This window comes from Cyrtonyx montezumae, unplaced genomic scaffold (genome assembly GCF_038088225.1).
Source record: "Cyrtonyx montezumae isolate F1298 unplaced genomic scaffold, pur_monq_1.0 scaffold_3, whole genome shotgun sequence".
Lineage (NCBI taxonomy): Eukaryota > Metazoa > Chordata > Aves > Galliformes > Odontophoridae > Cyrtonyx > Cyrtonyx montezumae.
Genome location: NW_027072034.1, coordinates 94,637,668 through 94,658,471, shown reverse-complemented (window position 1 = coordinate 94,658,471; position 20,804 = coordinate 94,637,668). Strand labels below are relative to the sequence as shown.

The following is a 20,804-nucleotide window of genomic DNA, read 5'->3' as shown; positions in this document are numbered from 1 at the left end:
ACGTACGTACTACCTGGTGCACAGGTTTGCTCAGAGGTTTCTGTATGGTGTTACACTGCACACATGGAAATATCCTTCACCTCTTTATCCCTTGTTTTCTCCCTTGGCAGCAGGGAGAGAATAACTTCTCTGCAGTACAGTGCAGTATTTTCAGACTCTCTTAAGAAGGGCACTTTATTGCTGTACTAGTGCTTTACTTGCTGAGGAGCCCTGCTAAAAGGATTTGGGGTATAGCTGTAAGTCTGACTTCAGCACAACTGTAAAAAGACTGCATGCAGCAGCACCAGCAGTTGGTTGGGTTTTTGTGTGTGGGGTGAAGTCTAGGAGTTGATGCTGGGAACAAACTGGCTCAGAGATGTGCCTGGTGAGCACCTTGGAAACTCAGGGAATATGAAGCTGGCATCATTACGAGAAGAACTGATGGATGATAATGTCTGCATGCAAACAGTGCTAGGCAAAATTGAGTAATGTCAGTTCAGTAGGAGGTGAATAGTGAGAGTTGTGCTACAGGTCAGGGCGCAGAAGCTGATGTCACCAGCAGCCAGGCATAGATGCAGGGTAGTGGTGAGGCCAGACGTGAACAACACTGTGAGCTGTACAAGAAAGGGTCTTGCTTGTATCTAGAAGTGAAGCCTCTTCAGATCAGGCAGATGCTACAAACAGTAGGCAGCGGGAGAACTGAGTGCTATTGGCTGCATCCTGCTGTGTCCACCATGCCTGCTTTTCTCTGATAACACAGTGCCATGCAGCACAGACTCAGGTGTTTGCCTTGTTGGCTGAGCAACGCGCAAGCTCTGTGTATTTAAGCGGAGATGCACTTGCACATCCAACCAAGACCCTAGTAAAAGTTAGCTCTACTTCCTCTGTGCCTTTCGCTGACTACTGAGACACCACCAAGTTGTTGAATGATTCTTACCTATGTTAAGTTCAACACCCTGAATGTTCATGCCAGGACGGTGTCTCTTGCTTGTCTGTTGCTCTCTGTGAAAGGAACACCACTGGCTTCTCCCTGGCAGTATTCTTTTTGTGGTTGGGATACAGCCTGGCCCTTCTCTGAGCTTCACCTCAGAGCTGGAGGTTCTCAGGCTGGAGAAGTTCCTGCTGACTATTACTTTGCACCCTCATGGATATGTAGAGTTTTACAGAAAGATATTGCTTCCACTTGAAAAAAACCTCGGGTTTGCCTCTGGTAACACTTCCAAGGGTAACTGCACAAGCTTCCAGGCAAAACATGCAAGACTGCTCAACTCATTAAACAACCCCACGCGCAGGAGCAGATTGGTCATTCCTTAAATGGCCTTCCTCCTTCTGGGAGACTTAAATCTCAAAACTGGAGAGAAACTCCGGAGCTCCTCATGTCTTTCTGGCCAGCAGTGCCAAGCTGAGGCAGATTCCCTATCTGACACTGCCATGCCAGGGGACACACGGGCAGAGGCCTGGCCCCAAATCACCTTGGCTTAGCCTTGAGGTTAACACTGAGGGGAGCAGCTTGCTGAATCCACTCCTTAAGCTTTCCTGAAATGAAAGCACGTGTGCAGCTTTGGTGTGAAATTACCACCTGTGTGGAAGGAGATCCCTCAGCACTCCCAGCTGTCGTATTTTGGCAAGTGCTTTAGGTCTGAAAGTAAAATTTCTGGGGCCCAATGTGGTGGTGAAGTTTAAGGTAAGTGAAATAAAAGAGAATTAGCTTCAATGTGCACAGCCTGTTGTTGTAGTTAAGAGCCCTGCCCGTGAGCCAGCGCTGATATCAAGGAATGGGGCTGATGACAGTTTAAAACCAGAGGAGAGCAAAACTGGAAACTGAATCACTCCCAGTTAACCAACTTGGGTCACTTAAACTGTGTAAAATGACACAACAATACCTGTGAGAGTGTTCTAAGTATAACCCCATTAAAAACTGTTTTGAACAATATATATATCACTCAGGAGTGAAACTGAGGAAAAAATACAGCACAGGTTTAATAAGAGTGCTGATAACTCATGTTTTGCAGTAGATTTAATCTGCTCTCAGTGTTGCTCAGAGTGGACAGTACGGCCTTGCCCTTGTCCTCTACCTGCTGCTTTGCACCACCAGTCCTGGGGGCCTAATCCAGCTGAAAAAATAAAACTCAAATTCTGACAAATGTGATGGGGAAGTTCCTGGTCACCGAGGTCAGTGCAAAGGAGGGGCTGGCAGCACAGATGTGGCACTGAGAGACACAGTTTAGTGGGGATGGGCTGATGGTTGGACTAGATGATCTTAGTGGTCTTTTCCAACTTTAATGATCCTATGATTCTAGTCTATGATTCTAACATGATGAGAAGGTGGAGTGATGAGAGAAGCTGGAGGAGCTGACAAGCAAACCCAGGTCCTGCATTGTACGGCACTGTGAGTACACCAAATACTCCAAGTGCTGCTGCAGAAAACAGTGTAAAACAGTTCTAATGTGCCTTCAAAACGCCTCCAGCTGCTCTTGAAATACTGGGCTTAACACCACTTACTGATTTGTAAGTGTTACGACTGCGAAGAGGGGAAAGATCTTTCCCTCCAACTCCTCAGGCAGTGAAAAATACTGGGAAATGCTCCAGTTTGTCTCCCATGACCCTCAAGAGAGGGACGATTCAGATACTGCGTTTTCACAAAGTATAGAAAATCAGCCTTCCCTTGCAAAAGCCTGGGGCAACAAGCTAAGCTATTCTGGGAGACGAGAGATAAGCAAGCCAGAAAACCTTATCAGAGATTTGCCTTAACTTGCAGAGGTATTTTCTGTAACACAAAGTTATTTTCTTGGATTGAGATAGTTGCTTGAAAGCTCTGTCCGGACAGTTTGCTTTCAGATGAATCTCACTCATGCACTGTCCCCAACAAAGCCCCTCTGAGCTAGATGCTGTAAGAAGAATCTTCACTTTCTGAATTGAAGCATGAATAAAAAGGAATTAACAGGAATGAAGAATGAACAGTTGACTCAGAAAGCAAAGATTGCTGAACACGGGGCTCCAGCTGGGATTGAGAGCTGTTCCAGGAGTTTGCTATGATGCAAGTTCAGCTCCAGTCAGCCCTGAGATGGTCAATGGACGGAAAGCAGGACAGAGAGCCTTGTGTTTGTAGCCAACAGCAAGATGCAGGGCAGCACCAGCCGTGCTAGTTTCAATGAAGACTCAAGAAAATGAGCAAAAACCAATTGCAGAAACAAACGCTGCTGGGTTGAAACTTGAGGTTGGTGTTGAGATGGAAGAGCTAAATGACAACAGGGAAGGCGATGGATTATGGTCGTGTGGCTGCATTTACCCCTTTTCTTGCAGCTTGCTCAATCTGTGATTAACTGTGCTTAACAACACGGGTGGGTAAGCTGCCACAAGATGTTTGGAACAGCTTCCCCCTGTGCTTGCACAGCAAGCAGTAGGCTCCACGTTTTGTGGAGAACCCAGAATGTTCGCTTTCCACGCTGTCTGGAATGGACAAAAAATATCACTTTTTAAAGAAGTAACAGTCAGAAGCAAAGTGCAACCAAATCACTCTTTCCACGTGCAAACACATCTTCGCACTCTACCACTTCCTGAAGGGGGGTTGTGGTGAGGAGGGGGTGGGCCTCTTCTCCCTGATAACTAATGGCAGGACGAGAGGGAATGGCCACAAGTTGCGCCGGGGAAGATTTAGGTTAGATTTGAGGAAACATTTTTTCTCTGAAAGAGTGGTCAGGCACTGGAATGGCCTGCCTAGGGAGGTGGTTGAGGCACCATCCCTAGCGCTGTTCAAGAAGCGTTTAGATGAGGTGCTAAGGGATTTGATTTAGTAGCTTAGTGGGTAGGGATGGTGATAGGAGGATGGTTGGACTAGATGATCTTGTAGGTCCTTTCCAACCTAATGTATCTATGAATCTATAAATCTATGAATCTAGCCCTCGGACGAGGGGACAGGAGGAGAAACTTGGGGAATAACGCAGTCCGGGGACAACCGACCCCCAAGTGCAGGTGGGCCGTGAGCGGCCCTCCTCCTCCTCCCTGCTGCCGTCCCAAAAAGCCATCTGGGGCTTCTCGCAGCGCCAGCGCAGCCCCGCAGCCCAACGCTCGGCATAAGGCCGGACGGCCCCGAGCTCCCGAGGCGCGAAGGCGGCACGAGGGACGGGATACCCCGGCACCGTCGCTCCCCCCTCCCTGCCCGCCTCCGCCGGCAGAGTGGCTGCCGTCGGACCCAATCGGCTCCGGCCCGGCCCGGCGCTGCCGCCCGCCCCGTCGGGGAAGCCCGGCCCCGGGGCGGAGAGTGAGGCGAGCGCCCGGCGCGGGGCGGCCCCGCTGGGTCCTGGCCGCCGTGTGCCAGGCGGGGTGCGGGCGGGGCCCGGAGCGGGTAGAGGCGGAGGCACGGGCGCCCCGCGAGGGCATCGCCGGGGTTTGGGCGCGGGTAAGGGGGCGCCGGGCGGGCGGAGGACGGAGGGGGGCTGTGCCGTGCACCCTGGCCCCGGGGAGCCGCAGGGCCCGCCTCGGGCGGGGGAGCGCGAGTTCCACCGGCTCGGCTGCTCCGGGCCGAGCCCGGCGTGCTGCATCCGGCGGGAAGGGGACGGCGGGGCAGGCTGTGCGGTGAGCTAGAGGGAGCGGCTTGCGCGGCTCTCGGCGCGGCGCCGAGGCTACAAGTGGTGAGGAACTTCGGGCGGGAGTTGTGTCCTGAGCGGGCGAGCGTGTTCTGATGTAAGGCCCGGGGTTCCGGCGTCCTGTGGTTATTTCTCGTAGGTCTGCTTCTCTTCGGTTTGCGACTGGTACGGGCCGAGTTAGCTGCGCTGGCCGGGTGCCGCCGCGGTAGTGAAAAGGTGCTTTGTGGCTGTTTGCAGGGGGAAGGAGTGAGCTGTGTGAAGGGCTGCGAGGCTGCGGTGTCTGGTTGTCTCAGCCCGAGAAGCGACAGCAAAACGCCTAAGTGCGGTATGGACTGAAATGGCAGCGCGACTGAGCGGTGTGAGTGTCTGCATTCCGAAAATGAAGCAGCAAAAATGGGTCACCCGGAGCGAGACTATTCTTTGTGCTTCCGTGATCGAGTGTGTCTGACAGCAAGAGGTTCCGGTGTGTGAAACCCAGATTTATTGCTTCTAGGAAAGGTAGCGGCCATCCCTTCGGGCTTAACGTTTGCGGAGGGCAAAAGTGGCTTATGGTTACCGTAAAAACCCGAGTGCAGATCTCACGGAAGCAGCGTGCACAGGTGGCAGAGGCATCCCGAGAACCAGGTGAGCTGAAGTCTGCTCCAAATGCAGCAGGCGTTTTGGTCTCTTGAATTCTCTGCGCTCATAGGAAGCGAGGTTTGGGTGGAAGCCATCCCGGCAGTTTTAGTGATGGGATTTAGCACCATTTCTTGAAAAGCTGTATGGCGTAGACAGCTCTAAGTGTGAGGGTGACAGTGCTGCATGGCTCGTGCATTAAGATCGCTGTTGCTGTGCGAAGTTGCTGCTGCTCTCCTCCGCAAAGGGAGCTGCACGTGTTTGCCTGGCTGCTGAGCTGGGCCCCTCAGAGCCGTCTCTCTGCAGCTGCACTGCTTGTTTTGAGGCACGCTGCCTGTGAGCTAGGAGCTAGTGGGTTCTCCGCAGTCACAGTGTCCTTCCGAAGTAGGATAATGGGAAGGGCACCAGACGGAACACATGGGGCCTGGTTCAAGTGCTTTTGTGGTGAGCTCTGGGTTTAGCAGTTCATCTGAAGAGTGTTTGAGCTGCTCTCTCCCATGTGTACGTATCTGCAGCAGGCCTGTGCTGTGGAAAAATCGGTGAGTAACATTTCTGCTTCCACTCAGGGTGGAGCACACTGCTGTGGTACCACCAGCCTGGTCCCATCGTTCGTCTGTGCCACAGAGAAAAAACTTTCTGCTTACCAGGCAGGTCAGGATGGTGTGAAGACATCTGTGTGCTGATGTGCAGACCCAGCGTTCTGCAGGAGGCTTTGTGTCTCACATTTGCACAAGTGGGACTTCTGTGGTGTTTCATCTTTCACCGCATCAAGGAATCAAGGTGGTTCAGTGAGTAGAAAGTTCTTCCCCTGAAGTAAGAGGACAGAAAGCTTAGTCACTTTCTTAAAAATGATGTGATGGCATCAAAACGTACCTTTGGCTTACTGGGGATGAGAAGATAGTGCAGTGCTGCTGCAGGCCTACCATAATTCTGCCAACCTGACTGCTTTCTGTTGTGCTTCATGTTAGGTCCGTGTAAAGGCACAGGGAGATGTCTGGGTCATGGCTCTGGGATGACAGTTCAAAACAAACCCTTGACTCCTGCAGTGGGGTCAGAGCAGTGCAGGAAAGTAAATGCCCAGTCTGAGGAGGGGGGGAATCTGCTAGTTTAGAGTAGTTCTTAGTAGAGAAAGAAACAACCCAAATATTTGCTGGAATTTAGGGAGAAAATGGAGTATCCTGAAAATTCCTGTTGTGTTACAAGTGAGGAAAGCCCATGTCCCACTGCCAAATCTAAGGGTGTTTTGGCAAGGTGCTGGTCTGCTGTGCCTCTACTCAGAAATAGCAGTGTTAGGTCAATATACCCAAGGTGGCTTCTTCTTATCCAAACCGTTGTTATTTTCTGCCTTCAAAGCAAAACTCCAGTGTTGTTGCCTCTTTAAAGCTGTGCAGCTATGTTCTGGCCCATTTTCATAGGGTCCTACTACATCTGTAGCCTTGAAAATGCAGGGAATGGGTTTTTCAGAAGGTTCAGACAGGTTTTGTTGTGTTCACTCTTCTTGCATGTAGCATCTATGTACAACTGCATACTAAGAATAAATACAAATACTTAGTACCTTAATAATAAAACCGTTTAATACCTTGCTATACTTGGGCTGAGCAGTGCCCCCTATTCCCCCCACTCCCCCAGCTGTAATTGTGAGATCCCATTAGTCATTAGCAACTGTACTCTTGGGTGCAGTCCAAGAGAGGTAAACTACTTTGCCTCACATTGTGTTTACTGCTGATGTCTGTACCCAGGTGGTCACTTAGCATTTACTGAGCACGTACTATAAGTTCACACCCTGTCCTGCCCTGTGGATAACTTGTTTGCGTGCCCAGAGCTGAGCTGGTGTTCTGCAGTGTCTTCTTAACAGAAATAGCATGTCTTTTTCTCCTTCACCAGTCTTTGTGTTTGCACTGGCTTTTTCAGATTCAGTGGGATAAGGGCATCAGCCTGCCTGGTGTCATGGTAAGGAAATGAGGATTGTTTTGGAAGGTTCACTGCTGCCATTTAATCATCTCCTCAGGAATCAGTGGGTGTCCGTCATGGTGTCACGATGTTCAGGTAGCTTTCTGGAGGTGGCAGATTTATAAACAGAACTGTTTGCTGCCTGTCCCAGGAAAGGCCATGTGTTCCTTCTGAGAGATCACATCTCCTGCCCAGTTCTTGCTCTAAAGTTTTTCCTGGCTCTGAAGACCCTAGCAGGGGTGTTCGGTGGTGAACACACTGCAAGGTGAAGGAAAGGATGAATTCATTTTCTTTATCACACATTGGCTTGTGTTTTGGACCAGCTTGGGCCAAAGGTAGTGAATTTCTGTCATTTTTCTAACACTACTTTCAAGATTGTACTTTGCTTCTATGTAAAGGTTGGAAGCTTCCCTTAATAATTCAGGTATCAGTCTGGATTTGCAGTTGCCTGCCCATGGTGTTTGTAGCCCTTCCTGTGGGCATGTATGATTATTTCCCAGTATCTTTGACTTCCAGAGTGTTTTGTTCCTCTCTGACTTCTGTTGTACATGAGGAGGATGTGGTATGTTAAAGCTTTATGCTTTTTCCAACTGCTCTGCTTCTGTTTCTGTAAAAATGCCAAGATAAATCAGTTAGGTAGAGGAGCTGATTTCTTCCCTCAGTGGAAACATGCTCAGATACAGGTCTTGAAATCGGCTGTAGCTATAACCTTTCTTCTCCCTGTGCTCATCTTCATCTGCTACACAGGAGGTGGGAGAAGTGGAGGGGCTCTGGCTGGGCAGTACTCTTGAGTGAATAATATCTCAGTGAATGCCATTTGTGAGCAAAGGGCTCCAAGATCAGGTGTGCTGATCCAAAAGTTGGTTTGTACTCGCATCTTTATTTCAGGGCTTTTTCCTCAGTGTTAGCAGAGAGCTCGAGCCAGAGACTCAAGCCAACTATTGCAGCATCTGAACTCTAAACTTGAGTCTTCACATTGTCAAAGGCAGCCATCTAAGTACATCTCAGGATGATTTAAAATGTGCTAATTTATGGCAGTGGTTATCAGATTTTCAGAGCTTTCTCATTGCTCCAGATGTGGTGGATTTGGGAGAACAACTTTATTTTCTTGCAGTTTAACAGATATGGCAAAGTAAGAGGAAATGATATGGACTTATAATGATGATGATAATGATATAATGATAATGATACAGACTTATGTGCCTTTTCTCAAGGTGATGATTCTGAAACAAAACTCTAGGGGGAAAGTATAGCATGCGTTTTAAATATGAAAGTAGAATATGGCCCAAATAGTTCCTAGGACCAGTGGTTCTGAAGGAAGATGCAGCATATGCAAAGTTCAATTGGTAACAGAAAAATAGCTTTAATATGATGAAAAAGAGCAAACTGCTGCATATCCCCCTATCATCCCCATTCCTCTCACTGACAGATTGTTCCCTTGTACGAATGACAGAATCAGGAGCACACATGTGCTGACCAAATTAGCAGCAGGGTCTGTTTTTGAGTATGAGGAAGAGAGGTGCCTTCTATCCATGACAGCTGTATGTGTGGCTGTCCACGTGCTCCGTGTGGTGGGCATGCTCTGTGAACCCAGTTCTCTCTTGGTTATTCGTCTGGATATTTGTGACAAGGCTGAGGAATATCTAGAACAGTGAGAATAGTAAGACATTTCATAGCAAGATGTGAAACATGGAAAGAAGGTTCTTAAAAATCGTTTTGTGTTTTTTTTTTCCTAGAAGAGTCATTCAGGGAGAGAATCAGAACCCTTTCTGTTGTAATTCACCTCTTGAAGAACTCAGCAGATACTTCAAGGCTGACTTCTTGCTCTGCAGCAGTGAGGTACCGTGAAGGACTGGTCCTGTTTGCATTTGGAGGGTCCAAGCCACAGCTCACAGACTGTGTTCAGTTCATCGTAGTATTTACTGTGGCTTGTGGCTTGCTGCTGGCTGCCTGCTTCCCTGGGCACCCACTGGAGTGCTCCATGAACCCCCAGCAGTTGGGCAGATGTTCTTGCATGATGTGCAGGGTTTACTCAGTATGCTTGACTACTGTGTGCCATCGAGCAGCTTTCTGCAAAACAACTCTTGTCCTGAGCAGAATCTGTGTGGAACTGCCAACTGCTAGGTCAAGCACTAGATCAGGCTGCTCAGGACCCATTCAAGCTGGCCTTAAACACCTCCAGGGATGGAGTATCCACAGTCTCTCTGGGCAGCCTGTTTAGTTCCTCACTGCCCTCTCAATGAATAATTTCCCCCTGACATCTAAATCACCCCTCTTTTAGTTTAAAACCATTCCTCTTATCCTGTTCCTGTCTACCCACACCACTGGCTCGTGTTAAGGGTTACTCTCAAGGAGCTCTTCTCCCAGTCCCTATACAACTTGGATTCAAAGGGTCTAGAGTAATCCAGAAATTCTAGGAAGATGTTTTTCCTGAAGTCTTAACTTGGTGTTTTCTCTCCCAAGTGTATGTACACATTAGCAGAGGCATTTGGTTTTGGTTCAGAGCAGACCTGAAAAGGCTTGTCCATTCAGCTTTTTTTTCCTTTCTCTCTCTTAATCAAAGCTCATTTGACTTATGACAACATTTTTAATTTGTTGTGTTTTTAAAGGAAACATCAGGGCAAAGTTCAGAAATGCATATTTATGTTTCTTGGCTAAGCATGGATCTAAGAACCTGTTTTTCTTATTTCAGCAAAGGAGATCTGCTTGTCTTAGGCAGGGCAATTTTTCTGTGTTTGTGGTTTTTTCCTTTCCAAAAAGAGCATGCAGTGGCTTACCCTGGTTTGACCTCCTTTTGAGTGTGAAACTTGCCATTAATTGGTCCTAACCAGAAGTGTCCTCTTGAACTTCTAACACATTGGTGTTCCTCCCCTTGTGCAGTCAGAACTGGTGCAACTGTGACTGTGCTGATACAGAAATGTGGCTTCAGGAGCATCCTCAGGCCAGGAATTTGGATACCGTGGATGCAAGGAGCAGTAGATCCCTCATGGGTGCGGACGCTTCTGCAGCAGCTTGTCCTGCTGGCTGTCCCTCTGTTAGCAACGTTGCCTGAGAGCATCCTTTTGGCGGATAGCTGTGAGGCTTAAAATGCAACGTGGAGATAAGAGCATTGTGATTTGTTTTCAGGGTGGTGCTGGTAAACTTCCTGCAACTTGGTGGGAGAGATAATCCTGCAGGTTTGTTGTAACTGGGACTAAGGTGAATTTAAGAAAAATATTTTGGCTGAAAAGGGTTTTCCTCTGTTTTATCCAAAGGGAAAAATCTGTTCTGAGCCTGATATGTTGCTCTCATTATTGAGAGGTTCTGAATGGGACCTGAATCTGTAATTTCTTGCCTGTCCTTATCTGTGTAACAGTGTTTTCCAGATAGATAGCTTGGGTTTTGGAACCGCGTGTCACAACGTGTGGTCTTAAATCCACATATGCAGAAGTGTTTGATGTCAGTATGGCAAACTGCATTTCCCTTGGAGTTCTTTTAGGCATCACAATGTCCTTCTAACCTCTGAAGGACAGGGTTTGCTCTGCTTACAGCAAGCTCTCAGAGCAAGCTGCTGGAATGGAAAGTGAAGTGCAGGAGAAAGATGTCTTAGCCCTGTGCAGTGATTGCCTGTATCGACTCAAGTGATTGAAAAGTTCACATAGTAAAAGAAGTTCTGCACATTCCCAAATCAATAGCCCTTTCCCTCCATTTCGTGAGTGTTTCCAGGTATTTCAGACCTCATTGAAAGCGAGGGTGGAAGCTGATGCCTCATTTGCCCCACTGGTGGTGGTAATGTTGCCAGGATGGAGTCCCACCGTGTCTCCAGAGAGCTTTGTGCTGGAACAGAACCACAGCAGGCCTTGGAGATTGCCTCCTTTTCCACGGGATGGTGGCAGGCAGAGCTGCAGATGTTGTTCCTTCTGGACCTGGCTGGCAGGCTGTCCCTCTTCTGTGCACATGTTGCATAGCGGTGAATGCTTGCTTCCTTGCTTGGCAGAAGTGCTGAAGCAGTGCCTGGAGCTCAGGACTGCCTTCTGCACGGAGCCTCCGTGCTGCTGTTTCCATCTGAAATCCTTCTGAGCCTCCTTTAGCTTCCTGCTCTCAGCCCTTGTGTAAAGCTCCTTCTTTCCCTGCTCTTCCAAGGAATTTTTACAAATAAATCAGTAGCTGTCTAGTTATGACAGAAAGAAGAAAAAGGCGGTAATGTCTCCATGGCTACCTAAAAATTACTTGCAAAATGCAAATGGAAGAGAGTGCCCTCCAATTATCTCTTATGTTCCTTGCACGCAGACTGAAAATCGTTTGCATTAGTTAAGTCATTGTTGCACGCTTGTCCAGCATTTGATTACTGCAATAAATTTCTGTTCTTTCAACCTTGTGAGGCTGAAAAAACAAGCTGTTTTAAATAGGAAACTGAGTGACCTGAACTCCTGGTAGATGAGATGATTGTAAGTGCTCCAGCTTAATCCAGTTTTTTTTTTTCTCCTTTCGTGTTCCTTGTAGCATCTGAAAAGAGACAGCTTGTGGCAAATTAGCTAGGGTAAGGCTACAAAAAGATTGAATTATTCCTGTTTGAACAGCTCCCAGCATGCGAGCACTTGCTGGCTGATTTGTACATAATCTGTATCTTGGGTGAGCTTGCCAGAGCAGCCACGATTGAGAGGAAAGTAAATAATTTCCAACTGGAAACCTTGCCTTTGATGTAATGATAATGTATTCATTCATCAGTGAAAATACCACCGAGATACGGTGAGCAAGAGTCACAGTGAGCATGCGTTTGTGTTCTAACAACAAATGCCTGGGCCTGTTTTGTTTGGTGAAGAAAAAACAACTGATGTACAGTCCTGCACTGTCCTGGAAAGTCATTTTGCTCCCAGTGAAATACAGCACTAGTGTGTAAATGCAGTTGTCAAAGCATATGTGAGGTTGCACTGTGCACGTCATCATTCTGTGTGCTGCTCCACTCACTTCAGGGCATGGCACAGAAATAACAGGCTGCAGAGGTGGGTCTGCCGTGGTTAGGCAGGGCTAATCATACTGTCAGGCATCTGTAAGTGCAGAAGAAGTTGGAACAAGATAAAGTTTCTGTAGGGACTTGCCTCGATACGCTGATTTATTGCAGCACCTCTTTGGCACTGGACAGGGAGGGAAGTTAGAGCGTGTGGCAATAGTTGAGGATTGGATACCCAGTTGATTAGAACAGTGCTTCCAGCTGGACTGCTGCTGCTAAACTGGAATTTGACCATGATATTGCAGCTAATTCCACTTTGTACAAAATGTGCAATGCCATCTTTTTATGGCTGTGGGGATTCAGGCCTGGCCTCACTATCACACGCAGTGAAGAAGTATCCTGCCATGCCTTACCCTGAAAAATGAGGAAATGCCCTATATGCAATAATACCTGATACTGTAAGGGGGCTAAGACTGAAGCAGTCACTCAGATTAATGCTTGATTAAAAACAGCAGAGGAGGCCCTTCCACTTTTGCACTGGACATGCTCAGTTTGTTGGCTGCCATTCTCTCCCTCTTGCATGCTAACAGCAGTGTGCCGCTGCCAGTGTCCCCGGCACTGTTTGCTCCTCCTGAAATCAAGGAGAGGACTTGGCTCCCAGTCCTTCCTTTAACCCTTCCTGTCTAGCTTGTGTGACAGGGCCCTGAGGCAAGGTCTTGTCTCCTATCTTTGCGGCCTCCTGCCTGCATCTCACCTGTGTTTACACAGAAGTGCGAGGGCAGCCAGAGGTTCTGCGGAGCCTGATAGAAGCCATACCTGAGATTAATCCAGATGAAACTATGTTATGCCTTCCACCATAAACAGGAGATTCAACACGTTGCATAGCTTTAAGACTATGAAGTATGTGAAGCCAATCCTCCAACAGTTGGCTGTGCCTGTTCGACTTCACGAAGCTCTGAGACGAGCCAGCACTCCGAGTTCACTGTGTGGGCGTTTGCAAGGAGCGAAGCTCCTTGGATGGGTTTATGGGAGAGGACTGTGGGTGCTGGGAGGTGGAGTGAAGCCTGAGATATGAAGTAAGGTAGCAAAACAAAGCATAGACCTGCTCAGCATGAGGTTGTGGCTGTGTGCTCCTCCCTGCAGCACAGGGAGAGGCCAAGTTGCATGCTGCAGGCTATCCTGGAGCTGATTAGCCTGCCTAGTGGTGAGAGCTTGCTTATCATCTGGATGGATGTGCTTTATCTTTGTGCTTGACAGTGGCCAAACTGGCAGCAGAGACCTGGCACAGACCACATGAGCAGGGAAGTGTGCTGCTTGGGGGGCTGGCTGGGGCTGCCCGTGGCCCTGAGCCTGTTGGCCAGCAGTTGGGTAAAGGGTGCTCCTTCACACCAGCAGGGAGGACAGCCTCAGTGGCCAGCAGGGTTTCCTCTGGATGGGATCCAGCTCACCCTGCACTGCTACAGGATGGTTTCAAACTGTGCATCAGCAGGGGAATGCGGCACGGTCTGGTGGAGGGAAACAAGTGTGCAACCCTTCTGTGAGGCTGTGCAGGCTGAGGGCAGCTGTGATTCTGTGTGCTAATGGCACTCGTAGTAAGAAATAGGAGCAATTCTATGCTGAACAGTGGGAATCACATGTGTTGGCTTTTTAGGCACACTGCTTAGGAATAAAGGACAGAGGAAATGCTGTTGAAGGCAAGGAAGGAACGTGCCAGCTCGGTCCCATGCACTGGCAGGATCCCTCCTCCCTTTTGCTGCTTGCTCAGCATATGAGCATGTTAACTACTTGTGGTGCATTTCCAGAGAGGAGGCTGCCACTCAGAGCTTCCTTCCTATTGTAACTGATGTCTGAGGTGGATGCAGATGCTGTGCTGCAGGCGATGATTCACGTCCAGCTGTGTGCATACAGGGGGAGAGACGTTATTTTGGCTTGTGCAGTGACAACTTCCTAAAAATAGGCTGAAGCCCTGGTCTTGGCAGCAAAAGGAATTGTCCCCGAAGTCTTGCTTGCTGCATCTTTCTGATAGCATGCTGTGCAGAGCCCTCGTGTGTGCAAGTGCTGAGTGAAAGCAATGTGTTTTTGAGGAGGCAGAGCTGGGGCTGTCACGCCAGGCATTGCCCTCCTGAGGTTAGTATGGCAAGTGAGGCCAGGACCTCTGGTGGCCAGAAACTGGCTTCATTTTCAGAGTAAGGTTGATTAGTCTTAGCTTGCCTTCACGAGGCCGCTCAGCTAGATTGTGTGAGCTACAACCCAGGAACATACAGGCTTTAAGACTGAGAATCAACCGCGCCTTTGAGCAGAGGGGGAGCGGCTCTCGGCTGTTCCCGTGTGGTTGTGTTCTGTTCATTGACTGTGCGGCTGGGAATAGTAAGCAGTGGTGTTGGATTTCTGGCCAGGCCCTTGAACAAGAGCTTGCCTCCCAACGCTCTGTAAACAACCTACTGTAGTTCAGAGTGCTAGTCTGTTGTTTCGCAAATTCAATTGTTGGAGAGCTCTTAGGAAATTAAAAGATCCCATGTGTTAATTCAATTTCCTGCCTAAGACACAAGCTAGGTATTGGGAAGCAGTGCTGCAGACACCTAATCTGGATAAAAGTATGATTTCCTTACGTATGTATGAGCAATACTCAAAGACTTCCAATGACACGATGAGCAGGGAGAATGCATAAAAATACACACCAAAACCCAATCCTATAAAATGGGTCTATTTTAAAGAAATAACCTTGTAAGTGGGGAACTGAATGATGGAAAAGAGTCAAAAGAAGAGTGAGGAAAGCAATGGTTCAATATCTTTTTGGGATGATGTTATTTTTCATGATCTTTTAAATGAGTTTAAAGCCATATTGCTTGTGAGCCGTCAAGATTCGGTGGTGATTTTGTGAGCATAAAAGCCATTATTTGGGCTTCGTGGCTGGGTTCAGACTTGAGAGATCCTGATTCAGAATATGATGCCTCCTTGCCTTAGACAAGTGTAACTGTGTATATTCATAATAAAAAAGCTTAGTTGCTTTCTGAATTTGTCCATAGGTTATGAGGTGGTTGTTCCTTCCCATCTGTGCTCATGTTGGGGAAAAAAAGTGGGGCAAACTTGCAGGGCTTAAGGACACCCAAGTGCTGCCTGCCCCTTTGGTGTCCCTGGAATGCCCTTAGTCGAGCTGTTGCCTCAGTCTCCCTCTAACACAAATTAAAATCACTGTATTCCAATTGGAGATGCACATGGGAGGTCAAGCTAGGGGCACCGCTTCAGTTAATTTTTCAATGTAGACAAGCTCTCTGCTAATTAGTCTGTTTATCTAAGTCCTGCAGCAGTTTTGTGTATTTGTTGTGCCATTTTCCTCCTCAAAGTCTGTCTCGTTTCAGAAGTGGCTGCCTATCAATAATATATCAAGTGATGCTCCTCAGGCTGTGTGTATTATAAAATGTATTGTGGGTATAGCTGTTTGTATTGCTTCCAAACTCTTTTTATACCAAGGGCATGATAATATGGTGTGGTTAATCGTGTACTGAATTCACTACAGAGTAATACCACTGTTAAATATGCCCAGCATTAGTGAAGCTGGGAGCAGAGGTGGTATGTGTATGTTATCTAGTTAGTGCTCACTTAGCCCTGTGCTGTGGAAGAGCTTTCCTGTTGCTTGTCCCTGCCCCAGGCTTTACTCTGCATTTGTCCCGTGGGAAGCACAGTCATGTTATGGATGAACAGTTGAGTGGGCACCTTTCAGGACCTTTCTGCTCTCAACCTACAAGCAAGACCCTGTTCTGCATGCCCCCTTTCTGATCTGAGCCCCTTTGGGTTTAGCACTCTGCTCACATGGTGAGGATGGCAGAAGCTGTTCCAGTGAGGTGACCTCGTTTTGCCAAGCTTGATGTTATGGGTCATAGGAAGTACCACTGCGATGCTTGGTTCTTCCTTGTTGTTAAAAATAAGCTCTTGGGAATAAAGGCTCTTTTTGCTTTATTTCTTTGTTTTCTGTCTGCTAATAATCTTGGCTGCTTGTTCGCTGTCTTCTTTTTAAAAAGACCGGAAAACAATGGTTTCTTTTTTTTTTTTTCCCTGAACTGAGTTTGCTGCAGTCTGTAGAACTAATAAATCTCCTTTTGCTTTTTCCTGGCTTAAACGTACCCTTAGTTGGAGGGAAATGATAAATTTAAAATAAAGAAAATTATAGCTTGACCTTTCTTAGTTAGGAAAAGACTGATGTAATGAAATGGCTACTGGGAGGACCAGCGAGATAAACTACATGGGCTTGAGGCCTTTTATTTGTCACTTTCCTGGCTCTGCTATCCAGAAAGCCCCATGCTGGGCCAAAATCAGTTCCCTGTGGCTGCAGCCATAATGCTACATGAAGCTCTAACCTTGTATTTACACGGCTGCTCACCCAACTGATCATCCCTGTCATGTGTAGGCTGAGCCAAGCAGGACAGCTGGCGAGGGGATGTGGCAGATTGGCCTGCTTCTGCACCTGACCTTGAGCAGTTCTACCCTATAGGTGTTGGCAGCTGCATACCAGCTGTGCACATCTGGAGCACAGCCTGCTCTTGCCCTATTTCCTCCCATCTAGACAGGTGGGACCAGGAACAAAGAGGGATGAATCCCAGTGTGGACCTTCATGAGCCTCTGGTGCGGTTACACGGGCCTTCTCCTCCTTTGGCCATCCCACTGGCCTGCTGGCCCTTTCCTACTCCACCCTGTCCCTTCAAACCATTTTGAGGATAATTATAGCTGCTAAAGGAAAGCAAACAGCTCAGGCTCTTGAGTCAGTGGGTGCCTTACATGTCAGGGTCATTTTCCCTTGGGGTTCATGACTAGGCTGCATCTTCATGACTCCTCCTGTAAAAAATTGGTCTGACATGAAGGAACCTAAAGAACCATTCAAAATTGTTTTTGCCCTACCCAAACATCCACTTGTGTGCTTTGATGATATGCAAGCATTACGATCAAAATTCTGGAGCTGACTCAGCGTTGGCTCAAGCAAATGGGTATTTGCTTTATGTTTAGGCAGAGACAGTGCTTGGTGTTAGCAGACCAAGTTGTTATGTTCTCTCTCCCTTTCTTGACTTTGCTGCGCCTCGTTTAGACCTCAAATGAGGTGTACAACACAAAGAGCTGAAAAAAGGTATGATTCCCTCTCAGATGTAGTCTTCAACCTAATAAAGTGCCCTGCTTAAGCAGGGAGCTGGGGAGGCTCGTAGTGGCTCACTGACCCTATGATAAAACTCTGAGGATGGGCTTTGCAAAGCTTAGCCTTCAGAAGTATTTCTTGTGCCTTCATGTATTTTTCTTTCAGTACTAACAAAGTTTATTTTTAACTCTGTATCACCGTCCTTGCATGGAAGTTCTAAGATTACCTGTGCGTTCATTAGAGCTGACTTCACAGTGTGGGATTTGCATAGGCTTAACAACCCTGCAATGTGCGATTTTAATTAAAAATAGTAGGGCCCTTGGATATAAGTCAAATCCTGGATTGTTAATACGGTGCAGTTAAGTTTCTCTGTGCCTAGCTAGTAGTAATAACAAAACTCACTGCGCTGTGGAAAGGCTGTTTGGAAACACGGAAGCATAGAAGTGTGTAATAGGACTCTTCGCAAATGCTCTCTGAATTGTTCTACTTTTAAACAGCAGTTTTTTCTCCCTTTTATCTTGAATAGCACTGTTTTTTGTTGGTTTTTTTTTTGCTGGTGGGAGTTTGGAACTACAACTTTGCTTGGGCTGAATTGGTTTTAGGCAGGTAGAGCGAAGAGGTTTGCATGCCCTGAGATGTTGAAAGCCAGCAGTGGGGTTTCCCTTCTTGGCGAGAGCAGACACAACATCTGAGGGCTTAGCAAGGACAAGGGCTCAGCCATGAGCAACACAGTCATCGTGAGCAATTTACAGGGAAGGCTTGGTACCAGTCCGTATCTCTATTTTAGCCTGCCTTCTAGGGAGTGGCAGCCGCTGTGGAACAACGATCATTTCTGAAGTGACCTTTCCCAGAACATCTGCTGCCTAATAAAAAGCTGAAAAAGCTAATCTGAGACTGGTTATTAAAGTGTGGGTTGCATGCACAGGACCATAGTCTTAGTGTAAAGGAGCTCTTTATGTAGGTTGTCTTTCCTTGCTTTCACTGAGGGGAAGTAGCATGGTGAAAGGATTTCCTGGGTCCCCTGAATGAGCTGGTGGCAGAGCCCTGAACCTGAGGCCAAAGCTTGTGGTGTTGTTGCTAGAGAGCAGCTCCACAGGTGAGGATCTGGAGCTGGATCCTTCCGTATTTAGTTATGCATTTATATAAAGGAAGGAATCGCAGAATTATAGAATATCCTGAGTTGGAAGGGATCCACAAGGATCGTTGTCTGTAACTCCTGGCTTCACAAAATACCACCAAAAATCAGACCATGTGACTTAGGGTGTTGTCCAGACACTTTTTGAGCACTGGCAGCTTAGTGCTGTGACTGTGAGAGAACCTGTTCCAGTGCTCAGCCACCATCTCAGTGAAGATCCTTTTCCAGACATCCAACCAAACTTCCCCTGTCACAGCTCCACGCCATTAAGTTTGTGGGTTTCTTTTGGCAAGAGACAAAAGACAGCCAGCTTTTTCTTGAGCGTGATCACATGCGTTTTAAAAACCTTCTACTGAAAGTATGTTCTTATTCTTCCTGATCTAATTACAGGCTACTTTCCCTCCAGACATGAAAACTAAATGGTGGAACTCATCTTTTTCCCTCCCTGGTCAGTACAGGCACCACTTTGTTGGCATTTTTGTTCTTGGTTGGTACAGTCAGTGCTTCCTGGGTATTTTCCTTGGGTGAAAAGCAGTTATTCTGTTGATGCAGAATGCTGACCTCTCTAAGGAAGGAGAGACCAATAGCTGATTAAGTTTTTTCCTCTGAAGATAATGCATAACTGCCAGCGGCAACGTTCTCGCTTACTTCTTAGTTGAAGTGCTCTAATAGATTGATTATGAAGAGGATTCTTGGATAAAAGTCAACCTTGTCCAGAAAGGCTTGAGGGTGTTAGTGGGGAGGAGGTATTGGCATTCTGCTTTCACAGTGCAGAAATGTTTGTAGGAATGAATGCAGATAAAACCTCTATGTTCTAGCTGCCAGGCACAGGCAGGGTCTGAGCCAGCCTGGTTTGACAGTGCTGATGGGATGTGCCTGGGTGCTGGCCCCTGACTGGGGGTGGATGTCTTTCCAGACCCCGTGGAGCACTCCCCATACCTACTCCAGAGTGCCTCTGATGGTGGTCACTGCTGCCCCTCAGGCACCCCTCAGCCTCCTCTGCTTCTAAAGCAGAGATAATTTGATCGTATTTCTGACCTCCAGCTTAATGATACTGAGGTGGCAAACGGCAGCCACCAACTATTCATCAGGCAATGGAGTTGGCGAAATTTCATTCCTGATTTTTTTTCCCTCTCTGTGAACATTTGTACCACTGTGACTGATGATCCTTCTCTTTGGACATCATTGTTGCCACTATCTGTCCTGCCTCATATCTCCAGCATCCCTCCTTGTTTGCTCAGTCCGTGGTTTCTCTCCTGTGTTTCACGATGTCTGCACAGCAGTCAGCAGGCACGCTGGGTGTGAGACCTTCCCTGCCCTTGTGCCAGTAGGCAGGCACAGGGCCTAGCAAAGCCATGGACTGCTGAGCTTCTGCTGCATATTTTAGCACGATGTGAGGCTGCTTTGCGTGATTCTCTTCTACCTAATGATACATCTTCTACCTGCTAATGTCACCCAAACGTGGGAATGTGACATCTGGATCCATTTTCCTTCTGCCAAACATGGTCAGAATCAACTACTGACTCAAATATTTAATTAGGCAAGGACTTACAAACAACACTAACACATACATTCAATTTCTTTAAAAATCCAGGCCAAAAATATGTGGTGAGGGTTTTATTCTGCAGTCATGTGCTTTAATACTATGTGGAACAATGTGATTAGGAGAAATAACATTTTGAGGATGATTGCAGTGCATATGGAAGCACATAATCTGAATCCTATTTGGGTATATATTAACAGATTAAAGGGCTGAAACAACTGACATGTCTGTATAGAGAAATATCAAAGTGAATGAGTAACACTTGCATAACTGGCAAAGCATCTAGCTATTTTGATCTTAATTTTTAGGTGTTTTTCCTCAAATCATTTGACTGCCTCTTCTTGATAACAAAAACAACGACAAAAAAATGATACGTTTTGTTCTTTTTCCTGGTAAGTGCTTTTCTTTTGCTGTTTGCATAGCTTCTGCCTCTCATCTTGATTTTGGAAATGTAGAGCTTGAGTATACACGCTTCATAAACAGGGTTTTAAAAGTTTGTGTTGTTGGAGCTACTTAAGTTCCATCTAGGAAAGGCAAAGTATCCTTTGACTTCAAAGTGGAGGATTCCTGTAACAGGTGAGGGTAACTGAAAGGCAGGCATCTTTCTGGACAATGTTACTGCAAACTTCATACATGAGCCCTGATCCCTTTCTGGTAGGGGAGTGTTTTGTGCTTATTTCTCATATAGTTGAGAGGGAAGCTGACAATCAGTGTGGCAATACCAGCCAGGTTAGGGTGACTGCTGCAGACTGTTAGAGCAAGGCCTGTTTCACTTGGGCTGAACCGAGGCTGAAGCTGTCGCATCAGCTTCCAATGTGAAGGCGTGTGGAGGCTTTTCCTGACTCTTGCCTTTAGGAGAATAAACCCAAACTGGTGCCTGTGTGGGATGAAATCCCTTTGATAATCTGTGTTAGTTTAGTGATAATGGTGTTACATCCCCTTAC

General features: G+C 47.2%; 1 protein-coding gene across 12 annotated transcripts in view; it reads left to right on the top strand.

The window, feature by feature from the left end:
* Window positions 1–4,244: 4,244 nt before the first annotated feature.
* Window positions 4,245–20,804, top strand: part of PPFIBP1 (PPFIA binding protein 1) — a 98,186-nt gene continuing 81,626 nt past the window's right edge. For 11 of the 12 annotated variants that reach the window (XM_065742463.1, XM_065742468.1, XM_065742462.1 and 8 more), the window contains exon 1: window positions 4,245–4,378. The gene's annotated coding sequence lies outside the window, so the exon portion shown is untranslated. Of the gene's footprint in view, window positions 4,379–8,951; window positions 8,970–20,804 lie in introns of those variants that run through there. The other variant, XM_065742455.1, reaches the window with a different exon arrangement.